General features: G+C 40.2%; 1 long non-coding RNA gene across 2 annotated transcripts; it reads left to right on the forward strand.

Moving 5' to 3' along the window:
* Positions 1–166: 166 nt before the first annotated feature.
* Positions 167–11,604, forward strand: LOC119139786. Of its 2 annotated transcripts, none has more exons than XR_005101453.1 (4): positions 167–1,280; positions 4,017–4,066; positions 8,479–8,622; positions 11,139–11,604. It is a non-coding gene; the product is annotated as an uncharacterized LOC119139786 (long non-coding RNA). The 2 variants fall into 2 exon arrangements; XR_005101452.1 differs by having other exon boundaries at positions 8,498–8,622.
* The last annotated feature ends 5,154 nt before the right edge of the window (positions 11,605–16,758 follow it).

Here is a 16,758-nt window from a genome sequence, read left to right on the forward strand (position 1 = left end):
CCATATGAAAGGATTCAGAAATACTTCTGGAGGTGCATGTAGTTGCCCTGATTCCATTGGGAGCCCACAAGCGTGCTGTGAAAATAATAAAAAGGGAGGGAAAAAATTGCAATTTTCTCATGTCTTGTTTGATTTTAATTTTATTTTGTTTGTATTAATCTTGGCCTTGTAAAAGGTGACTTTCCGGGCAGTGTGTTTGCATTGCTCCAAAGGGCAATATAAAATTTATAACATCCTAATTTCCAGGAGATGAAATGGGGAAGTCATACAAGTGACGGTTTGGAAAAGAGGAACATAGAGAATATTTTCTACCTATGTATCATGCAATATAGATTACAGGAATAGGACAAAAGAAAACTAAAACATTAAGAAACTTGGAATTACAATTTTAATTCTTCTTTGACACTGATTGGTTGAGCACCTGTCCAGAGTATTCACAAAACCACCTACGATAGACACCAGTTTAGTGACCCTGGAAAATGGGATGGATTATTTTAACATATGTACTTAGGCGCCTCAGTAGCAAAGGAACAACATAATTCACAAAATTCCCAGTGCTGCATTGTCAAAGGACAGAAAAAGAAAAAACAAAAAGGGATCAAGAACCAAGCCTAGACCACAACAACTCAGTCACACTGTCGCAAAGTTGGACGTGAACTCTCACAAGTCAGGTAAGTGAATATCAGATTCCTTGTACATAAATGTTTTGGTCCCATTGCGCTAAAGCAAATGAACAATGACTTAATATGTAAGACAGTTTTACATTGTTTTAATCACGCCACCATTTTCATCCTAGAAGAAAAGTGCAAATGAGGCCTCACGTGTTTTATGTTCGACAAGCCATTCGTAAGAGCAAGCACCTAAGTGCAAATATGCATGCATAATTTTTTTGATTGATTGACTGATTTATTATAATTTCTTCACAGGAGCATTGAGCGCTACATCCCACACTTCCTTTCCTTTCTCTCGAAACTTGAGGTGTGATTTTTGTGGACGTGCATTGTTCCCGCGTTCATTATGCTGCGGCGTAGAAAGCGTGGGATGCCAGGCAGCCGTCTACCCCCCACTTGACAGTTAATTCATTAGCAGGCCTGCTAACAGGTGAGCTGACAGATTGACAACCGCCTTGACATTAATGTATGACCCCTTTTGAATGTTCCCAATTTTACTTTTAAGCACTTTCCCCCCATTAACATGAGACTAGAGAGAAGAATGGGATCAAGTCTAGAAGCTTGAGGATTGAGCAGCCAGGAGCTGGTGGTCCGTATGCAGCCTGTAAGGTAATTGTAAATAAAATGTAACTCGTATATGCTTACAAATATATTGATGAACATATCTGGAATCACACTATCATATATGTTGAAGGGCCGTGTTTTGCTTCATTTCTGAAAAAAAAAAAGTAAAATGCAGGCCGTGAAAATCTTATAAGGTAAATATTGTGAACTCAAACCCCGAAAAAAAACAGTTGCAACATGCGAAACTGTAAAATACGTCTTTTGGGGAAAGATGCTCGCCCACTCATTTGGGACATGATTCCAACAACAATAAGCATTCAGTCAAACGTTTTCTAACAGGAAACGGAACAGATTAGAAAGGTATGCCAGAACAGGTGATGGCCATGTGTGTACCACAGGAAGCACGAAGTAATGACCACCAATGTAAACATGCCACAATTGATAACACAGAGGCCACATGGTGAACCAGTAGATGTCACTGTAGTTATAAAGGAGATGCACACGCATCCATCCAAAGATGTGTGAGTATTCCACTCGTCTTAGTCACTCATTTGACTCATGTGCTGTTTCTTCAGTTTGTTTTCACTCTCCACGTGTATGAGTCAGGCAGGATCTGACCCTCACCAAAAAAAACAGGCAATTTGATTTTGGAAAAGGAAATACAAAGCTCTTATTTTTTTCAGTCACACACCGCCAAGCGCTTCTCATTTTATTATTTTTTTCAGTCAAATAAACCGCAGTGGTAGTAGTGGAAGTGATGGATCGCAGAGGAATGTGCATCTGGATCCACCACTTGTTACATTTACTGACTCATTCTTTGAAAGTGCATACTTGTGATCATTATTAGGACTGCGTGGTCACTCCACAATTTAATTGAATTTTTGAGCCCTCATTTTTTTTTTTTTTAATCATATAGCACCTACTCAATATTTTACTTTTTGCTGATTTTGCTGGCCATCTTACTGATACTATAATTGTCCAACTCATTACAAGTTCAACTTTAACACGCAAAAGAATTTTTGTCCTTGAAAGGCAAACATAATCGGGCGCATATTGGGACCTTCAGAAGTGGCGATTAACCGCGATATAGAAAAATGATGGATGCAGAACACAAATAAATATGCCAATGCCGCATGTGTTCTAAATCGGAACCAAATCGGGAGTAGCTTTGTAACATTGTACCAAATGTATCCCCCACAATTAACAACTGTATTGGTCATGTTGTAATGAGCAACTGGGCCCTTTCCTGCACCACACTCTTTTCTATGAATATCAGCACACTTTTCTTGTTTTCACCTAACGTTGGTACCACAGAATACAAAAAAAAGACATGTCTGGAGTCTTTTAGTTGTTCACTGAGCTGTCTGAGGGGATTTGATGAAGCCAAGCAGCAGCATGTGTCACTGTCCTGACTGCCAACATGTCTTCAAAGTGTCCCTCTCTGTCACGCCCGTTGTGTGTGTGTGCGTGCGTGCGTGCCAATGAAGCACGGACATTGGTAAAAGTCCCCCAAATTCCTTACGGATGAGTCCAAGAGCTGTTGGAGCTGTGAGTCACAGGAAGCATGGAGTTAACTTGATGAATATCTTGTGATCTTCTTGCATGCACACACGTATGGCAGGACACGCACAAACACACGCTCAAGTTTGTCAGCATCAATATGTCAAGAAAATAATTGCTCTGAAGAGAGTGACAATAATGCTCAAATTGTTACAAATATTACAAAAATTTCAAAAGAAATGTCGTTTTTGCTAATTTGCATGTGTAAGAATTGATTAGCACGTCATTGACCGAACCCATCACTTGGATTTCTGGCATATTTTTTATAAGCCTTCAAAAGCACATGTAGGGAAAACTTTTTTATATCTATCTCAATGAAAGTTAAATTGATGCATTCTTTAGTTGAGGCAATGTGAGTCATGTGATGAAAATGTGCAGAAGGAAATGTTTTCATAGAGTGTGGTATTTGTGGGCGTCTGCTTGCAATCAAGCTGCCTTGTTGTTGTTGTTTTTTTTAATTCTATTGCTTTATGTTCTTTCACCTGTGTTTATCATTCAAATGACTGTCTGCTCATCCTGCAGGCAAAGCCAATCAGGTGTCTACCTCGAGATGCATTTAGTTTTTTGTAATGTTTATCATTGATCTTTTTTCCCAGCTTTTCACACTGTTTTTAATTTGATTTGGTATTTTGACTGATTTTGCATCTTCCACCTCCACAGCACCTCTAAAAACATAACACTGCATAGCAATTACATCCGCGTCCTTTGCATAAGAGCAACCTGCTTTTATAAGGGAACACAAATCTGTAAACAGTCTTTCAGTCAATAATTCAAAAATAAACCTCTCTAACTTTCCCCTTAAAGATTGCTCACACTTATTATTGTTGCTTAATACTTTTACATTTTAGCACACAATGGCCGAGCAGTTCTTGTTGATACCAGTCAAGGTTTTATGAAATAAACAGCCCACATACATCAACCTTGTGCAACACACTCTGAATACAAGCAAGAACAAATCAACATAAAAAGCAACCTTTACCTCAGTGCATGAGATAGAAATGCAAAGAAAATGTCTGGTCAATTGAATTTAGCTGTTGTAAGGATTTTACCAGCTTCTTGAGCATTACTTTATTTTTTTTGCTGGGATGAATATGAATGTCTGCTTATATTTATACATGGGTGTGTTTTTGTTTGCATTTGGAAGATCATACCTGTAAAAATATATTTATATTTCTTCACACATACCTTCTATTCTAACAGATATCATTCGATTGTGTGCAGGTTGCACAGATGGCGTAGCGCTTCTCTTGTCCGACTTCCAGCATGTGAATGTAAGTATGAATTGCTGTCTATCACAATATGTGCCATGTCCAGGGGAATAGTCTGCTTTTGGTTCCAAGTCAGCTAGGATGAGATCCAGCTCCCAACAATCCTGAACTGAAAATTAATTGATGAATGGATGGGTGGGTGGGTGGATAGATTGTGTGCTTGTGTATACAGTGGTTTTGCTGTACATTAATGTCCTACTACAAACACACGATAGCTCGTTGACATGGATGTATGAGGAGGTGACAGCTTCCTGGAGGTGAGCCACATGGTGGCAGTGACATACTGTGCGCTCACACGACTAACAAATATATGTTTCCATGTGGCCCAAATGGCCACCATGCTGCATGTCCTAAAAGTGTTTATGACTCATTCACTCATTCATCAGCCTCATGTTGCTCATTTGAACCAGTGGTGAAATGAGCCCATTGCGGCTTTTTTTTTTTTTTTTTTTGCCAACATGTCTATGTAGTTGAGAACACGTGGCACCGGCAGTAGCAGCACAAAAGTAGGGGAAAGGTCATTGTGAGGGATATGAAGATGATGACTAGAACGTGACTCACAAATATATTTAAATTGGGGAAAAAAACATTGTTGACAAGAGTTAGTAACGGAAAGGTGTCGGGCAGGTGCTACAGTGGCTGGACTGCCAGGGAAACTCCACGACTCCAACGACTCACTGAACATAACCTAATCATGAGGGCGGTGGAGGTCACAATGCAGGATGCTCCTCAACCAACCATAACAGTTGCATTTTCACATTTGTATTTCGCTTTCATGTTTTCATCAATCGCCCCTTTTTAGACATCCAAACTCAGACCTAAGACATCTTTCAATGTGTCTCGTCAACCTTAGTGTCTTGCACTGCAAAAATTTTAATTAACAACTAAGCAAACGACTCTAAAACTGATTGATAAAGTATCTGAACTGGCATTGCTGGAAATGTATATGTACTTAAAATATTGTCTAAGACTTGTCAGATGGTTTTGCACAGTGGGCCACTCAAAACTACTGCGCATTTTTGCCAATACAGTATAAGATCAAAAATAAGGAGCAAAGTACTGTCTGTAATGAAAACAAATACCCCCCGCCCCCCTCCCTGCCTGCGTGGTCTGTCATCTACCTCTGACAGATGTTGTTTGGTCAATTCAGCCAGACCCTTGCCGCTGACCTGTTGTTGTCCTCTCTGACGCACGTGTTGCACAACATTTTCCTCGCTCATGGTGGCGTGACATCATCAGGAGCTACCCGTGATGCACTCTCTAACAACTACACTGTTTTGTGTAAATATTACACATAGACATATACACAGGCATGAATCCTGTTTAGGTCATATTTACAAAGGCACCTGTCACATGTGACGTCACATAGGAGTCAGGTGCATGCGTGTATCAAGTGTAAGTCTGTGCGTGCGTGTCCTCTGTTTGCATAATCAGCACACCAGCACACCTTTGTCACAAAGTAAACTTTCCACTGACCTCACACAAAAAAACCTTGTCCGGAACATGGTCCACTTTTCATTTGAGACAGGGGAGATTTTTTTTGTTTTTATCAGCATATGTGTTACATAATAAGTCTTCTGTGACCTAACAGTTTTTTGTGAACTTCAAAGACCAATGAGTCGTCAATGAACCGTTCATAAAGGTTTGTGTGATTCAGCACGCATTTCATAAATGATAAATGAACCATATATGCGTGTTTTTACAAGCATGAAATACAAAGTTTTCAATAACCGTTATGTTTGTGTTTAAAAAAAAAAAAAAGACCATTTAGAATTTTCAAGGAAACTAAAGTACATTTTCAGAAAGGCCGTCGGACAATGAAGCTTATTCATTGACCCTGATAGGTTTTTAACATCACAGATAATTTAGTATCTTCAATGAATCTACCATACATGTTTTTGTCAACCTCAATATATGGCTGGAGGTCAGTAAATTTTGCCATCATTTGACATGAAGTATATTAAGCTCATTGAAGACGCTTGAACAATGAAGACAGTTTGTTTACGAAAAAAAAAGAACATTTAGAGTGAACCTAACATGAGTGTTTTGTCAAAATCACAAACCATTTTCAAAGAATGACATCAATGTTTTAGTAAGCATAAAAAGACAATTTAATATTTTCTGTGAAGTCACTTTCCGCTGAACCACTTTTCGTGAACATCAAAAACAGTTTTAAAAGTTTTCTACCAACACGACTTTCAATTTAGAATTCAGCCCATGTTTCCAGGTAAACAAACCTTATGGCATCGCAATTTATGTATCAATGCCCTCATTGTACATGAACTATTCAAGTGTTCTGTTTGTGTGCTTTCCAATGAAGGCCGCACTCAAGTTCAACCGGTGGACGTCGACGGCGTGTCGGTTGAGCCATCTGTTGCCGCCCTATGAATGATCATCAGGTCAGACGGAAGCTAAATATAGTCGGTCGGCACAAATTAAAGTCAAATGACTCAATCGCTCGATGACCGCGACGGGTGACTGATTCCCCCCGTTAACCACGGCGCTCCGCATCGTCGGTCTTCGGCCCGTCAGCAAACAAGCGGGAGTCACTTATTCCACTTTGGGTCGCCTCGTGAACTGTTTGAGGAAGGAAGTCAGGCGGGGGAGTGAAAGGGAGACGGGAGAGAGAGAAGGGCGAGAAAAGAGAGGGAGAGAGAGAGAGAGGGCCTAAATCAGTTGGCAGGCGAGAGGAAGCGCTGTCATGTCCAGAAGGAAGTGTGAGTCAGTGCTCGTACATTCTTGGTGGCTGATTCAGCGCAGTGCAGGAAGTGGGAAACGCTTACTCCTGGGCTTTAACAGCGCAGGGGAAAGAAAGAAGCTCGTCTGTAGCGGTAGCGGTGTAACCGTAAAATCAGTCTTGGGCAAACGAGAAAAAGCACAACGCTGCATTTGGTATCGATTCCACAATATCGGTACGCTCACAAGCATCAATCTGCACCACTGCAACTGTTATAAAATGTGGGAGATGCTGCTGCTTGAATCTCCAATTAATGCAGTGATCCCTCGCTACTTCGCGTTTCGTTTATCGCGGCTTCACTACATTGCGGATTTTTTTTCCAAATAAAAAAAAACGTTTAAAAGTCAAAATAAAACAAAAATTGAGAAAACACGTGTCTAACCTTTAGGACAATGTAGTATTGCTCCAAATGTTCGTTTACATTCCTTTAGAAGTCTGTTTTCGCGTGTTAGCACGATCGCGAATTAGAATCTTTCCGCTGACTCGTTAGCCTGCCCAGTACTTCTCGTTGGTGACCGTACTTCGCGGATTTCACTAATCGCGGGTGGTTTTTGGAACCAATTATCCGCGATAAACGAAGGATTACTGTAATTGCAAAAAGTGCACGAGTAATTTTCACAGTTGTTTGGAGAGCTTAGTACATGCAAGTTTTTGGAAAAATGCAAATATGCAATATAAAACAATATAGCCAACTGTGAAATGTCGAAAATTGACTGTTGAGAATAAATATTTTAATTTAATGGCTAGGTTGTAAATGTGCGTCCCTCTGATTGAAATCCCTTCTGGACCTGACCGCTCACCAATGATGACGCAACCCTCAGAGTGGAGGCTGGTGTGCTAACAGGATGTGTTTTGCCCGTTTTAACACTTGTGGAACTTTCATGGTCGCTGGCTGTGTACCTGTGACACAACAGCCAACTGCTTATCACCACTTTCCATTCAGCTTCTTCATCTTTTTAGCGCTTATGCAACGTCAGGAAGTGCTGTCCTCTGTGAATGAAGAATTTACACTGTGTGTGTGCGCGTGTGTATGTTTGTGTCTTTCTGTGCCGATGTGTATTTGTGCGTATGTGTGACAGGTTTCCCCATGTAAGTAAAGCAAATGTACAACAGTGGAAAAACTGTGCTCAGCTTATTAGTGGACACACGCACGCATGCACACACGTTCTTGTACTTGGTGCGTAGTGAGGACCAAGTGACCCCGATTTGGACTGCTACACTAACCCTTGTTTGAAACCCTAGTTTGCAACCCTAATGTATCATTTTCTGTCAGCAATAAGCTAAACAGGTGTCACGTCATGCCAGAGTCTCACAATATGAGCCCACGGGCCGCCATGTTTGTAATTAGTCGCGTGGACCAATGTGCGGATGGCCATATCCGCCACCGCCCGCATATTCTTACCAAATCTCGGTCAGGGAGTCAACGGCGAGTCAACGCACCTCATCTGAGGAAGCAAACGGGGAAGGGACGTCGTGTTTGTTTTGCGGCGGGCACGGGAAATCCTCCCGTCTGGTGGGCTTCGTTGTCTCAGCCAGGGAAAGAATAAGTAGCCACCTGCCAATCAAGCAAGGGCAGACACCAAGCGCAGTTTTCTTCAGTAGCTCGACTCATTCCTTGAATTTGAGCCGCTGACTGATATTTTTGAAATATAATCAAATATTTTTCTCATTTTCTCAGAAATGCTTTCTTTACACAGTGCAAAAGTGAGACACCTGACATTCCAAAGATGCAGCTTGAGGCCGGCGTTCCTTCTTGTTGATCTCAGTACGATGATGGTATCCTTTCTGACCAGCATGGGCCACATAGAAGGCAGGATGCCAGGTACCGATGCAGACAAACACACACACGCACACACACAAACACACACAAAAAACCCCACTGTTTTAGTTTTGGGTCTCTGTGTGTGTTGTAACATGCACGCTGTTGCTAAGCAACAAATTCCAAACCAAAGACACACACACACACACAAAGACGAGGTCGCACTCCTCGTTTGGAAGCCGAGGAGCCACCAAAGAAAAGCATTTGGTTGAATTGAAGTAATGGCGGCATCATGAAAGCGAGCACTTTGGCCCTCAAAGCGTGAATGACCGAATGACCACAACCAAACATTATGTACAGGAAATGAAAGAGGAAGTCTCACATGTTCTCCAAAACCTTCTTGAATTGAAATGTTTTCTTCTTTGTCTTATAGGACATGTTCGATAATTAGCTTTCTAAGAGGCCAGCTTGTAATGGTCCATGCTTTTGCTGACTGATTAATATTTAGTTGCCCGACGCTATGCAATATTTGGGGCACACATAAAAGGAAAAAAGGAGTAAAATTGTAAATGAAAGTCATAAAGTTTCCAACTCCCCCAAAAAAGTCTCAGAGTGCTAATAAAATTATATTCTTTCAAAGAATAAAGTAATACATATGTGATTAGTATGCTAGCAACAGCTATATATGCTCTGAAAGTAAGGCAACACAGCAAAAAAATCCTGAGACTATAAAATATCCCCCCCCCCCGCCATAAAGGTTTTGCCAAATTACAATTTATTCCAATAGGAAATCTTTCTCATACTTATGACAGATTTTCTTGAACTTTTGCTATTTTCTCCAAATGTTAAGACTTTGTTTCCTTGCAATATTATTTATTATATTTATTCAGGGAGAGTGCTACACTGGGGCTACTGGGGGCCATAGCCCGGTTAGAAATCTGCGCAGTCCCAATTAAACTCCTCTAACATTTTATTAGATATTCCAAAATGTACTTATAAATAGTATTTAATATATTTTTAAATTTTCTCAGGTCACCTATGTATTGTCAAGTCTCCCTTCGGCCCTGAGAAAAAAGCCTGGAGATTTCCCCTGTGTTTACATTTCACAAAATCCCAACTCTCCTTTTTTAACTGTTAAAATTAAGAATTGATTGGAAAATCACAATTGTATTGAACTACAGTTTTCTCCATTGGTTTGTGTCATTTGGTGTAACAGAAATGACATTCTCAAATAACATGGCCAATCCCCAAACCACTCTGCAATTGTTCCCAACAAAAAGGTATTTCTCATTGATTTCATAAAACTACAAATCTCTTAGTATATATCTCAAGTGTCTCAGTCCATCTTTGCAAATGGTTATGTAGAAGCAACCTACACTTAGCACAATGAGCCAACATTTAGCACATTTTCCAAATAAATAGATCTTGCTGATATAAATGTATTAGTAAGAGATTCTAAGTCCAGACATTGATCTCTCCAAAGCATTCATTTTGTAAGTCATATGCACAATAGTCAGTTCAATTGCCAAAATTAGTCAAGATATTCATGACAGTAATTGACAGTCTGTTGAAATTTCAACTCGTCTAACAGTGGGGGATGTGTTTGATGTGGGCGAAAATCTACAGGCAAACAGAGAGCGGAGCAGCTCGTGAAAGTGCGCTGTTGGGTCGATATAATATTTATTAGAAATGTTCTAATGTTGACTAAATATTTTACAACTATAATATAATATAAATAACTCAATAAATGTCACTTCACACCATTAAATGACTTAAATTTTGCTAAATTGAAATTCAGTTTTATCATTGCTATCATCCAGTGATGTTTTTTGTCATAGTAGATCACAGGTGTTTATGAAGACAATGTTACATGCAATTGCACAGAAGCCTCCCCCACACACACTGTAAAATATCATGTGCTTTCCATTTCCATTGTGCATTCAATGCAATGCGTCCCCATGACGACCTGGTGGTGTCACATGACATGAGGTCATGGCTGTCTGTCCATCTGTCTAACATTGACAGCTGACGTGCAGCCTGATTCTCTTTCTTTCTCTCTCTCTCACTGCGGCATCAGCACTTTCCCGCACGGCTTCAGCCACAACGCAATCCGAGGAGCGCTGCGTCGACCTCAGCGGTCGGGGGGTCGCGTTCCCGCTGGGAAGCTTTGAGGGGGCTGACATAAAGCAGTGACGCTTAACCTCCGCAGAAATACCCACAGATCACCTGGCCGGTCTCACACGGTGCTGATGTTTAATCGTAGAACACATGACGACATGACGTTGCTACTTTTAGCATCAGTCGAGAAGAAAATTCAAATCCTATATAATTATGTCAAGCTAGTTTAATTGACACAGTCAGAGAGGCACAGAGAGAAACATGGATTCAAAACACAACCTCAGAACTGTGAGGCAGATGTGCTAACCACTAAATCAGCATGGCACCAATAATGGACACATCCCTGATCAATATAAAGAATTCCTACACACCACCACTGCCAATTGCCGAGTAAGAACGAGGAATGCAACCAACCAAAAGTTCAAAGTGCTAATCAGGCTGAAATATGGCTTCATTTTCAGGCTGCACTTTTGTTGTCTTGGCTGTAAGGTGAGTCAGCGTGTTAGGTATGAGATGTGCCGTGATCTGCCTTGCTTGCCACGCATTTGCCCACGCTGGTGAGATTTGGTGGATGTAGAGCAGATAAACGCCCACGCGCACGCACGCACAAACGCATTATCTGGAATTTAGCACGCCAAGTGATGTTTATATAGTCACCGCAACGTTTGTGCGTCATCAACGTAGCACACTCACTAAGTGAACGGGTCGATTATTTAGATAGGGATGTGGTCAACCATGTTTATTATTTTTATCACACACACACCTTTTTTTCTCCCTTTGAATCATTTTAAGAACAGGGGGAGGAAGTGGCTTGACTTCTAAACCATGAATTGACACTCCATAAACAAGGAAAATGTATTCTTAAGAAAATTCTGTAAACATTTTTAATAGTTTATATTTAGAAAATTACACTGATTACATTTTTAATGCCAGCAGTTTGAACATTTCATTTTTAAATTTTGTTATTCTAATATTGATTAATTGAAGAAATTGTTTTTCTTCATATTAATAATGTCAGGTCTACTTTTGTATCCATTTTATACACAATAATACAGTCTCGATATATTATTATTTGTTTAGAAATAATCCATCATGGATATAAAATGGTAGATGATAGAAAACAAACTCCATGTAACCATAGCAACAATTTCAATGTAAAAGTGTCCTTTGATAGAGAACAAACGCTACGTAACCATAGCAACAACTTCAATGCAAAAGTGACCTTTTGTCAAAGACCTTGAATGTACAAACATCAACGGCAACATGCTTGTGTTGCTTTAGCGCGTGGCCTTGACGGCAGCGTACATCTGAAACAAAATGGCCTCCAAACACAGCCACACGTCACAAGCGAGTCACAAAGACAAACGACCCACCTTAAAGCCTTTACCGACCATTTTAATCATCAGCATCAGCATCAGCAACAACATAGAGGGGGAAGTCAAAGACGTGGGTAGGTTTTCGTGAACGTTTTGGGGGTTAGTGTGAGAGGATTTTGTGTACGTTTTTGGGTGTGTAAGAGTTTTTTCGTGAGTTTTTGATGCGGGTGAGAGGTTTTTCGTAAATTGGGTGAAAATTCTTGTTGTGAGAGTAAGACATTTTTGGTGCCTGTGAGTTTCTGAGTAAACCTTGCCTGAAAGTTACAGCAGTCGGCGTGAAAGTTTTATGTGAATGTGTGTGATTTATTTTCTTGTTTGAGTTTTTTGTGAAAATTAGAGATGATTGACACATTTGTGAGAAAGGTTTTTGTTTTTGTTTTTTGTTTGGTCAATGTGAGATATTTTTGATATGGTGTGTATGGTGGGGTTTGACTGAAAGATAGAACAGTAAGATTAAAAGTTTACTAGTCTAAGTTTTTTTATGTCAGTGTGAGAGGTATGTTATTTGTGTGATTATTTGTGTGATTATTTTATATTATAATATATATATATTATATACATTTATATTTTATATTATTGTGTATGAGAGGATTTTTTAATGAATTTTTTGTGCATATGTGAGAGGCTTTTGATGATTTTTTGGGTATTTATTTCTGGTGAGAGTTTGTGGTGAGTGCGAGGGTTCTAGTGAAAGTGAGAGGCTTGTGGGAATTTTATGGTGTGAGAGTTTTTTGTTAAATTTTTTTGGGTGCGAGTTTTGTGTGTGAGAGTTTATTACCGCATGTGAGAGGTAAAGGTTATTTTTGTCACATCATTGCCTGGTTCACTTTTATTTAACGTTGTCGGCGGCACTCCCACAGTGGTCGCGGCTTATTGCAACAATAACAAAATCAGCGCCTCTCAACGCTCCTCTCTCAGGACGTTTGGCAAAAATGTCAACATTTTTGACATTCTTGCGGACGCTTTGAGGGCTCACAAGGTTGACTGGACAAAGGAATCTGCAGCCACACACCCCAAAAGCTGTACCATTTGTAGGTTGAACAACACTTTGTGGAGAAATGAATCTCAACCAATGAAGTCACACACAAACCTTGTTTCAATCTCAGGGCAGGCAACCAATTTGCTCTTACTGTAACAGTCCTTCTAGCTGTTCATGAGAATTAAGAAATTCTACACAAAGGTCCGCTGAGAAATGATATCATCTCATCATTACAGGCTATCGTAATTTTCTGCATGCAGACCAATTATACCAAAATTGGACCAAAGACAGCGTTACCTCATTTGTGCATGCCTTCAATCCGAGCATGTTTAGTTGTATATACAGCACACATGTTTATTATGCAAGAAGATCATTTTCATAAGCTTTCCCATCAGTAGAGGTTTCTTTCCAAAACATCCCTCTGATCAGGTCGGTGGGTGAGCTGGAGCCGAAGCCAGCTGACTTCCCGAGCGAGGCGGTGGACATCCTGGACTCGTTGCCAGGCTCATTTTGACAACCATTAATTCACACTATATACAATGGAAAATTACACATTTGTGGAACCCAACATACATATTTTTGGAATGCGAGAAGAAGCCAGAGAGAACACATTAAGTCTGAAAACAAGGGCCTGTACCAAGATTCAAACCCAGCAGCTCTTGATGCAAGCTACGCTCCGGATTCATCCGTTCTTTCTTAATCACTGCATCGTGATAAACATCTGATTCCCGCACCAGAATTAAAATAAAATATTTTGTTCAATGATCTGAACGTCTTTTCGAAGCAGTATTTTACAGGTTGGCTCACTTTTGGGAAATGAAGGGCTTATAAGCTCTCTAACCTTTTTTTTCCCCCTCCAAATAATTGATGTCTCCATTTTCTAAAAAGGAGCCCTCCAAGCTTCTATGTCTCAAAATTGCTATCCTTATTTTGTTTCCCCGCCTGTGTCGCGAAATCTATATTTTGTTAGTAGCACAGCACTAACACGACTCCCCGCTGAATTGACTCATTTTCATCCTCTCTTCTTCTTTCGCTGGATTTTATTGCTTTGTGACCAACGGCACACGTGGTCAGCTTGTTGTTTTGTGTTTTTTGTTGTTGTTGGTGCAGGTTTAGAGTTACACTCACAGTCATCTGAAAGCATCAGTGTAATATAACGAAGCAAACACCAGTTTATATTGGAATGGAAGTGAAGTGTGTCTGATTTTAGGGAGAAAAGGCCAATTTCCATGAGTTTTATGTCAGTTTTATGTCATGTACTGTATATCTACTGCAATTTCACATTGGATTGCTGGTTTGAAATTTACTTTTAATATTATTATTTGTAAATAAACATTTATGTTAAAACTTGTCTGGTGTTTTATTCCTTGTTTTTATATTCGCCAATTAAAACATAAAAATCATACAATTGGTGAACTGCTTTATATGACAATAGTATGTGTTTTACGTTGTTATCCAATATATCTACTGCAATTTCACATTAGATTGCTGGTTTGAAATTTACTTTTATTATTGTTATTATTTTAATAAACATTAAAACTGTTAAAACTTGTCTGGTGTTTTATTCCTTGTTTTTATTTTTATGGGCATGAAAACAAAAATCTGACATTTGGTTAACTGCTTTATATGACAATATGTATATATGTGTTTTACAAGTAGTCAAATACACATTCTTGACAAAAAATGCATAAAGTTATTAGGTACACTTGAAAATGGCGGTGTACCTAATAGAGTGTCCGAATGACGTCACAGATCAAACAGCCAATCAGAAAGTGGGGGTGAGGGCGGGTGTGGCACTTTTCACTTTCAGTTAAGCTTTGGCCATGAATTTTCCCTAATGAACTGGCCTGTTATTAGGTACACATGAAAATGGCGGCGTACCTAAAGGAGTGTCTGTGTGATGTCACAGATCAAACAGCCAATCAGAAAGTGGGGGTGAGGGCGGGTGTGGCACTTTTCACTTTCAGTTAAGCCTTGGCCATGATTTTTCCCTAATGAACTGGCCTGTTATTAGGTACACTTGAAAATGGCGGTGTACCTAATGGAGTGTCCAAGTGATGTCACAGATCAAACAGCCAATCAGAAAGTGGGGGTGAGGGAGGGTGTGGCACTTTTCACTTAAACCAGGGGTGTCGACCTCCAGTCCTCGAAGGGCCGCGTTCCAACATGTTTTCCAAGTGACCCTCGTTAAGCGCACCTGCGTGAAAAGTTTTAGCTCCTTTCACGTTCTGCGGGAGCTAAAACTTTTCACGCAGGTGCACTTAACGAGGGAATCACTTGGACACTCCATTAGGTACACCGCCATTTTCAAGTGTACCTAATAACAGGCCACTTTATTAGGGAAATATTATGGTCAAAGGTCACAGGTGTCAAGCTCTAGTGCTCGGGGCCGCGTTCCAATATGTTTTCCAAGTGACCCTCGTTAACCGCACCTGCGTGAAAAGTTTTAGCTCCTTTCACGTTCTGCGGGAGCTAAAACTTTTCACGCAGGTGCACTTAACGAGGGAATCACACGGACACTCCATTAGGTACACCGCCATTTTCAAGTGTACCTAATAACAGGCCACTTTATTAGGGAAATATCATGGTCAAAGGTCACAGGTGTCAAGCTCTAGTCTTCTGGGCCGCGTTCCAATATGTTTTCCAAGTTACCCTCGTTAAACACACCTGCGTGAAAAGATTATTTTTCATTTTCACGTTCTGCAGGAGTTAAACGTAAAAAATGCATACAAAGCAAGGTTCCAAGTCCAAAAGCACATAAAGAAATGTGTGCACACCTGGGATCGAACCAACTTCTTACCGAGCAAGAGCCCATGTTATAAACCAGTCGGCTATATCAACCTGGGAGCCCTTGGCCGTCTGCACTCTTTTGTACTAGTGATGTGCATTCCAGTTTATAACATGAACTGAATCTTTAGAATCGGTTCACTCAAAAGGTTTGTTCAAAAGAATCGTTCACCGAATCATTTGCTACACTTTTTTATTTATTTATTTATTTACCTCGTGTAGTGTACCTATTGAAGTGTCCATGAGGTGCACCTAATCACAGGCCACTTCATTAGGGAAAAATCATGGTCAAAGCTTCACGCAAAGTGAAAAGTGCCACACCCGCCCTCACCCCCACTTTCTGATTGGCTGTTTGATCTGTGACGTCACACAGACACTCCTTTAGGTACACCGCCATTTTCAGGTTCGTTCGCGAAGATTCACGAGTGAGTGACAGACAGCGTTGCTGCTATGCCAGCCGACACACGTTATGCCGACATTGATGTTTTAATTTTGTATTTGTTGGATTGTAGTTGATGGTGTTATTATACCGAATGTATTTGTGTTTGAATAAAAGGTTGAAAAAAAAAATCCCGTAATTTACTTCATATGGTGTACCTGCACAAAAGTTTGCAGTGCTGAGGACATGTGGAGCCATAGAACGAAGTTATTTCGAAGCACCGATGGCCGAGCGGTTGGGCACATTGACGGTAGTGTTGGCCCGCGTGTTTACTTGATTGTTTTTTGTCTGGTGTATTGCTTAGTTGTGTGTTATTGAAGTTAAAAAACAAACAAAAAAACGGATCAGTGTGTGTGCATCTTATATTTAGATGCGTCTTATAGTCCGGAAATTACGGGAGATTTAACAGAATAATTGAAAGCAATGAAGCAGGAAACTGTTGTTTATAACAGTTTTTACACTTCTGCCATGTTTTTCCCACGTGGACCCTCCGCGTTTGT

Source organism: Syngnathus acus, chromosome 21, assembly GCF_901709675.1.
Source record: "Syngnathus acus chromosome 21, fSynAcu1.2, whole genome shotgun sequence".
Classification (NCBI taxonomy): domain Eukaryota; kingdom Metazoa; phylum Chordata; class Actinopteri; order Syngnathiformes; family Syngnathidae; genus Syngnathus; species Syngnathus acus.